Raw genomic sequence first — 9,188 nt, forward strand, 5'->3', positions numbered from 1 at the left:
CTTTTGACATTTCGCCGTTAAATCTGACAATTGAGCAGTTAGAAAGAAATGAAACATACCATTTTAAGACTTGGTCGTCGATACCTAAGGATTCCAATCGTTTGAGTAATAAATCATGGTCAATTGTGTCGAAGGCCGCAGATAAATCTAGTGAAAAAAGAACTACTGATTTGTGGTGGTCTAGATAATAGTAGATGGTGTTTATCAATCCTATCATTGAATATTCGGTATTGTGAAATTTCCGAAAACCGGTCTGGTTCGGGTGAAGTGCATTTGTAGATTCAATAAAATCTGAAACAAATTACCCCCTCCCCCTTCCTTCCTGGATGTATGTAAAAATCTAATAAATCCAGGAACTAAGGGGCTAATAATCAAAACAGAAAAACGTCTAAAAAAGCGCACAAGTCGGGGTTTGGATGTATTACCCAGCAAAACGTACAAGTAACCATAATCAATGGTCGGCCAGCTGCACGTCGCACACTGCAAAATGTCGAACGTAAGTCGTCCAAATTGGGGGCGTTCCGGGGGCGTTCCGAGGGCGGGTTTAGGCCCCAAATGTACAAATACGATAACCAAAGCCAAATCAGTTTGCTCAGTACGTTCAAAGTAGCGTTTTGACTTAGACCTGCTTTCACAACGTCTAAGCTATTCCAGCGTGTGTCGTGCAGTCTAAAGGTAAGGGAAGAGTGTTTAATATCGTGTCTGTATACCCCCTCACTCCCACCATCTCTATCTCAACCTCCCCACGTATGTTCTCACTGCTGTGTGTCACCCCACGTTTCATCCACCTCTGAAAACAACCCTCTCTCATCCTACCTCCTATCACCATCACCAGCTCATTCTCTTACATCTATTACAGCTTACTCATGCACTGTGGTCTCTATTGTCTGGCATGAGTGGGCTGTTTCACCACCTGTCTCAATCCCTGGAGGGAGGGGGTGTGGTTTGACCGCTGGGCTGGGGCCTGTTTAGCCTGTAATGAGGTCTGCTTTCTTTGCCAGGTACTTTCTATATAGTGCAACATTGCGGCCTCCACAGGAGAGCAACACAGGGGGAGTTCAATGGAGATAAAAGATACTACCCACATGCTCAGAATTATTGCTGACATGGAAGCCTGTGAACCCCATTGGATATTAGTCACATTGGATGTGACAGCTTTATACACCATGATACCTGTGGACAGTGCTCTAGCTTTAATAAAACGTATATGTATGGAACAAACTATACGGCCGCATCTATCTTCAGATATTCTTATGGAGATGGCCACTTTGGTTTTAACCCAAAGCTATTTTTGGTTCCATAACGAATTCTATTTGCAGAAGCATGGAATAGCCATGGGGGCTTCTCTGGTTCCCTCCTTGGCTGCCTTATTCATGGCAGATTTGGAGGAGGGCCAGATTTACCATATGCCATGTTACAAAAATGTGAAAATTTGGAGGAGGTTCCTTGATGATATTTTTTGTATATGGACTTCAACTGAAGAAGATCTGATTCAGTTTATTGAAGCGTTGAATGTCCTGGATAACAACATTAAATTTAGAGCTACTATAAAATATCAAGAGATTCCGTTTTTGGACATCCTAGTGAAGAAGGGGGTTACTCATCTACAAACTTCATTATACAGAAAAGAAACAGACCGCAACAGCCTCTTACGTTTTCATAGTTTTCACCCTGAGAACTTAAAGAAAAGCTTGCCTATTAGTCAATTTTTGAGACTGAGAAGAATCTGTTATTCTATAGATGATTTTTGTGTGCAAGCTAGAAGAATGAAAACGAGATTTTATCAACGTGGATATCCCTATGCTACTGTAAAAGAGCAAAACATGCGCATAGAGAGTGGCTGTTGCATGATACGAATAAGGATGACAATCCTCTGGACACGGTGGCCTTTGTCCAGGAGTTTTCTACCCTTGCCCATCGGGTCTCCAAATCGTGAAGAAATATTGGCATATTCCCAGGTTGGTGATTCCCACCTTGGACGATGATCCTATCTGTTCATATAGGAGAAGAAAAAATTTGGGTGAATATTTAAATCACAGTAAATTTCAGGAGAGAGTTTTGTTCCAAGGTGGGAGTCACCTTCCATGTGGCCAATGTCAATGGTGTAGTTTTACCATATCTGGGGAAATTTGGACCCATCCCAGTATAGGGGAAATATAAGATCAAGCATAACACTACATGCAATTCTGATAACGTTATTTACGTAATTCAGTGCCCCTGTCCAAAGCTGTATGTGGGCAGAACCACTCGCCCCATACGGGTCCGTCTTACAGAGCATAAATCCAGAGTCCATACTCATAACGAATCTTCCCCGCTTGTCCGTCATTGGATAAGCTGTGGCCATACTTTAAAAGATCTGAAGTGGCGAGTTTTAGACCGCATTACAGTAGGGTGGGAGGGTGGGAACACTGCCCGGAGGCTTAACTGATGCGAACTCTGGTGGATGTTTACATTAGATACCATGTCGCCTAAGGGGCTTAATGAGTCATCAGATTGATTAGCTCAAGCGGACCTTTAAAACTATGTTGGTCTCTTTAAATTTCTTGGTTAGAGTAGATGAGTTCCCCCGGAAATGTCGTCATACAGGAGGGGTATTTAAAGTCCAGAGCCTTCACGCCGCGGCTTGTCTTTTGATAAGTCTTGTGGCGGTACGCAGTGTATGTTTACAACAGTAGGTAAGCAACTAATGTTTAAGTAGTGGGAGGGTTAAGCTTTCCGCAGTAAAATATTTTTAGTGCTATTTATACTTTATAGTGTTAATCATGATGTTTCTTGGGTTTCAGCTTTCCCCATGTCGCCTTGACAAAGAATCCGAAACGCGTTGGCGTTCAGGGGAATGATTTCAAGGCTGAAAGCTAAGTATTCAGAATTGATATCCATGAGTAATTGTATGAAATAATAAGACATAAGCACTAGAAATGATTAAAAGCGATAATAATAATTGAAAAAAAGAAAGAAAAAAAGAAAAATAATTAATATGGAGGAAGAGGTACCATGGGGCAAATGAAGATTTTATTCCCTTCAAACTAGACTGTTTATTGGGCTGTCTGATACCCCTTTCGGACCTCATTAAGAACTCATTCTATATGGGTTAACTCTTTTCAGGACTCTGGTACTACTCTTGTTTTGAGATTCTTTAAACTATTATTAAGAAGAATTGGTAGTAAGATGAAGTTGGGCCATAAGATGATTTTCCAGAATCAACCAATCTGACAGATTCTCCATGAGTTCAGGTAGGATCCAATACATACCCTGATGCAAAATAAAAGCTTGATGATATCTATAAAAATTTGGAAAGTTTACCCCTCCCATCGATTGAGATTTTTTCAGTGATACTAAAGGGCTCATAATCAAAACAAAAAAAACGTTCAAAAAGTGGCCTAAATGGGTACTTGGACGATCAAAAAGCCTGATCGTCCAAGTACCCATAACCAAACCTAGTTTTGGATGTATCTAAAAACGGCTTAGGCTTTTCCCCTGACTCTAAACGCATAGAGCGAAAAGAGGCGTTTTTAGAGGAGGGGAAAGAGCGGGAGGTGAGCAGGCCTAGACATAGGCGTATAGCAGGTATAACCAAAAGATTAGGCAGGTTGCCTAGTCGGCACTTATACCTGTTGTGACTTAGACCAAGTCAAAACAGGTATAAGCTGAAAAGGGGGCTGCTGAGCTGATTGCGGCTGCCGCGATGAGCTCAGCGGCCCCGGCAACCTGTCCACCCCCCTCCGCAACCATAGTGGCAGGAGAGATGGCAATCTCTCCTGCCACGATGGTGATCACCCACCCCCTGAACTGTAGCACCTCGGGGTGAGGATCGCGGCAGGGGAGATGCCCTGCCGCGATCCTCACCCCGAAGTGCCGTGGTTCGGGCTGGGGGTGGACATTCACCATCAGGGCAGGAGAGATCAGCAATCTCTCCTGCTGTGATCCACCCCTCCCCCCTGATCAGATCGGGCAGGAGGGAGCCCAAGCCCTTCTGCCCCGCCGAAACACCACCCGCCCAACATGATCGGGGCAGGAGGGAGTCCAAGCCCTCCTGCTCCAGTGACCCCCATGATCAGATCAGGCAGGGGGCAGCCCAAGCCCTCCTGCTCCACCGAAATACCACCCGCCAGATACAATTGGGGCAGGAAGGAGCCCATGCCCTCCTGCTCCACAGAAACCTCCTACCCCCCACTCCCACTAAGATACGGGCAGGAGAGATCCCAGGCACTCCTGCCCTTAATGCCCCCCCACGATTGCCCTCCAAACCCCACCCACCGACCCACGACACCCCCCTCTGACCCCATGACTCCACCCCCTACCCCCGACACCCCCCTTTACCTTAAAAAGTTGGACAGACGGACGTGTTCCAAGCCTATCCGTCTGGTGGGCCCGCCATCCTCAGAATCCTTAGGGCCTGATTGGCCTAGGTGCCTCAACCCCACTCACAGGTGGGGCCTTAGGCACCTGGGCAAACCGGAATTAGATGGTTGGATGGTTAAGTGTAGAAGTAGTGGTGGTCTCGGTGTTTAAACAACTGAATGTAGAGGCAGGCCATTTTCATAAAAAACATCCTTTTGGACATTTTGTTTTGAGAATGGACATTTTCTCTGCTTCTACTTTCAACATTTAGAGCCTAGGTCAAAAGGGGACTTAGATTTTTTTATTATTATTATGCCCCTCCAGGGCTATACTAGGAGTTTAACCAAGGGAAAGGAATTTTGAAAGAATCCCATTTAGTTTTTTGTAAAAAGATGATTTTTAAAAAAATTGGTAACAAACTAAAGGCAAGATCATCATTTTGATGGTTTGGACTCTCCCCCACCAAGAAAGATATAATGGATTCCAATGGTCACACATTTCTTTGACCTTTGACAATAAGGATCTTTCATTTACTGTAAATGTATCTTCCAATGTCTTTTGATTCATTATACCTAAGTATTTTATTCTCTCTTCCTTCCAAAGGAATGGGAATGGATCGAATATTCCTTGTACATTCAATGAAAGAATCTCTGATTTATTCCAATTTATCTTATAACCAGAAAATTTACCAAAACTATCAATCAATTCCAGTAAATGAGAGATGGTTGATTCAGGATTTTTCAAATGAAGCAATATATCATCTGCATAAGCCAAAACTATATAATCTCGACCTGCATATGGAATTCCCTGTATCTCCTTTGCCTGCTGACAGACAAACAAATTGCTGACAGACTAAACTCCTTCTTTGCATCTGCCTTCATGAAGGAGGACATTACATCAATACCTGAAACAGTGAAAGTGTTCAAGGGAGAAATAGAGGACAGCCTCACCACATTAGAAGTGGATTTGGACCAGATATACTACCAGATCGACAAACTTAAAAGCGACAAGTCCCCTGGACCGGATGGAATTCACCCAAGAGTAAGGAGCTGAAGATGGAAATCGGTGAACTACTGCAAAATCTTGCCAACCTGTCAATTAAAACTGGACAGATACCGGAAGACTGGAAGATAGCGAACGTCATCCTAATTTTCAAAAAAGGGTCAAGAGGAGAACCGGGCAACTACAGACCGGTGAGCCTTACATCTGTCCCTGGAAAGATGGTTGAAGCATTGATTAAAGATAGCATAATTCGGCACTTGGATACACATGACCTGATGAGAGCCAGTCAACATGGCTTCAGGAAAGGGAAGTCATGTTTGACGAATTTACTACAATTCTTTGAAACAGTAAACAAATCTATTGATAATGGGGAACCAGTAGACATAATATACCTGGAATTCCAGAAAGCGTTCGATAAAGTTTCACACGAAAGACTTATCAGGAAATTACAAAGCCACGGAATATAGGGAGACATACTAAGGTGTAATGTAATGTAATGTAATGTAATTTATTTCTTATATACCGCTACATCCGTTAGGTTCTAAGCGGTTTACAGAAAATATACATTAAGATTAGAAATAAGAAAGGTACTTGAAAAATTCCCTTACTGTCCCGAAGGCTCACAATCTAACTAAAGTACCTGAGAAGTGAAAAGTAGAGTTAAAGGAAAAATAAAAATAAAATAAACATTTTAACAAGACAGCATTGATCTAAATACTTTGGAAGGTAGAAGAGAGGTGGATAGATAAATGGCTGGAAAACAGAATGCAGAGGGTAGGCATAAATGGGAAGCTCTCAGACTGGGAGAAAGTGACTAGCGGCATGCCTCAGGGCTCGGTTCTTGGGCCCATCTTATTTAATATTTTCATCAATGATCTAGAAGAAGGAACGTCCAGTGATATCATCAAGTTTGCAGATGATACAATGCTATGTCGGACAATCAGATCACAAAAGGACAGTGAGGAACTACAGAGAGACTTGAGCCAGTTAGAGAGATGGGCAGAGAAGTGGCAGATGAAGTTTAATGTGGAAAAGTGCAAAGTAATGCATTTAGGCAGAAATAATAAGGAGCATGAGTACAGCATGTCAGGTGCAACTCTGAGTAAGAGTGAACGAGAAAAAGACCTGGGGGTACTGGTAGATAGGACCCTGAAGCCATCAGCTCAATGTGTGGCGGCGGCAAAGAAAGCAAATAAAATGGGCATGATAAAGAAGGGAATCATGAGTAGATCGGAGTGTGTCATAATGCCACTTTATAGAGCTATGGTCAGACCACACTTGGAATACTGTGTCCAACACTGGTCTCCCTATCTAAAGAAGGATATAAAACAGCTCGAGAGGGTGCAGAGGCAAGCAACGAAGCTGGTAAAAGGTATGGAGAACTTGAACTATGAAGAACGGCTTAGAAAACTGGGACTGTTCTCCCTTGAGAAGAGGAGACTGCGAGGGGATATGATTGAGACTTTTAAAATAATAAAAGGAATCGACAAGATAGAGCAGGACAAAATGTTATTTGCGATGTCAAATGTGACTAGGACAAGAGGTCATGGACTGAAGCTGAGAGGGACAAGCCCAGGACAAATGCCAGGAAGTTCTGCTTCACACAGCGAGTGGTGGACATCTGGAATGCTCTCCCGGTGGAGATTGCTGTGGAACCCACCGTTCTAGGATTTAAGGGCAAGTTAGAAGCACATCTCCTCGGAAGGCACATAGAGGGTTACAGGTCACCGGACTTGATGGACCCAAGGTCTGATCCGGTGATGGCAGTTCTTATGTTCTAATAGCCAACAACAAGGGTTCCAAAACAATATCAAAAAGCAAAGGAAATAAGGGACATCCTTGTCTAACACCCCTCTTCAGACAAAAACACTCCGAGAATGAATTATTAATATATAATCTAGCTGAGGGGGAACTATACAAGGTTTGAATCATTTGAATAAAACCGGAACCTATCCCAAACCAATCCATTGCTTGGTACATAAAAGTCCATTCTACTCGGCCTTTTCTGCATCCAAGGAAACAGAGAAAGCCGGATTGTTTTTGCTAAATTAAACATATAAAGTGCCAATCTACTATTATTTGCAGAATGTCTTCGAGCAACAAAACCCATTTGGTGCATTCCAATAACATAAGGGAGAGCCTTAGCTAATCTCAGAGCCAATAGTTTAGCCAAAAGTTTTCCATCCACATTAATTAAAGAAATAGGCCTATAGTTTGAAACCAACATGGGATCTCTGACTTTGGCAAAACAATTGTTAAAGCTTCTGCCATAGTACCTGATATCTGACCATTTGTCAGTTGTAATTGATACAATTGAAAAAGATGAGGTAATAATATATTTTGAAAGGATTTGGAAAACTCCACAGTATATCCATCACCACTCGGAGCAGATCCTGCTCTAAGAGACTTCAATGCTGACTGTAGTTCTGAAAAAGATGTAGGTGCCTCAAGATTTTCTTTTACCTGCTCTGGAATTTTGGGTCCACTAATTGAATTCAAAAAGTCTTTCTTTGAATATAGCTTTATATTAATTCAAAAAAAATTGGTTTAAAAAATCAATTATATGGGTATAAATCTTGCTTTTTTCATCTTCAATGGCCACAATCTTTTCTCTTCTCTTTTTAGCATTAAGATAGTTAGCCAACACTCTTCCCGCTTTATTCGAGTTTTCATTATACACCGCTTGCTGACAAAACAAATCTTTTCTAGCCAATTGTGAGCAAATCTCATTATATTTGTATTTAGTTTTCATTAGGGCAGTTAAAATTTCTGTATTCCATTTTAAAGCCAATTTTGATTCTAAATCAGAAATAATTTTTTCCAAATTAGAAAACTCCATTCTAAGTAATTTTCTAACATGTGCCGAATAGGATATAATTTGCCCTCTTAAGGTTGCCTTAAAAGCATTTCCAAAGGGATCTCCTCTGAGGCATTGAGTTGAAAAAACTCCTTTACTTTTATTTGAATTTCCTTTATTGAACCTCCAAACAGGTCTCTGGGAATCCTCTTTAGTGAACTGATATTCAATCCAAATTCCTGCATGCTCTGTCAAAATAATAGGATCTACAATATATTAGCTTTTGTGACCTGTTGAATTAAATGATCTGAAACAAAAAATAATAAATTCTTGAAAATGATTTATGAACTAGTGAACAAAATGTAAATTCCCGAGCATTAAAACTGAAAATCTGACATATATCTTTTTTTTTTTTAATTATTAAGTCTTTATTTAATTTTCAAATACATTTCTAAGCATAATCATCTTGAACAGAAAGATTGACAGAAATTGAAAAAATATAAAATAAAGAATATACTTCCAAAAGATCGGAAAATTTCCTGTCATTTTCAGGTCTTCAATTATGAGGTTCCAAGATTCATTAAGTGACTAAACATAATACAATCAAATTAGCTAATCAAGGAAAAAGAACAGCCTATAATGGTAGGAGAATAATTCTACATTAAATGAAATTGTTATATCTTATACTTTATCAAGGCGTTTTAGAGATAAGAAATCAGACAACTGAGATGGATCAAAGAAAACATATTTAAAGGATTTATATCTGACTAGTGTTTAAGCCCGTTACATTAACGGGTGCTAGAATATATGGCTGTCTGTCTTTCTTTCTTTATGTCTCTCTCCCTGCTCTTGTTTCTTTCTTCCTTTCTTTCTGTCTTTCTCCCTCCTGCAATTTTTTTCTCTCTCTCCCTGGCACCCTTTGCCTGTCTGTCTTTATTTCTGTGTCTCTCTGGTCCCCTGTCTGTCTTTATTTGTGTCTGTCTCTCTCCCTAGCCTCCTTTGTCTGTCTGTATTTCTTTCTGTGTCTCCCCCCCCCCCACTTTCCTTT

Source organism: Geotrypetes seraphini, chromosome 6 (genome assembly GCF_902459505.1).
Source record: "Geotrypetes seraphini chromosome 6, aGeoSer1.1, whole genome shotgun sequence".
Taxonomy (NCBI): domain Eukaryota; kingdom Metazoa; phylum Chordata; class Amphibia; order Gymnophiona; family Dermophiidae; genus Geotrypetes; species Geotrypetes seraphini.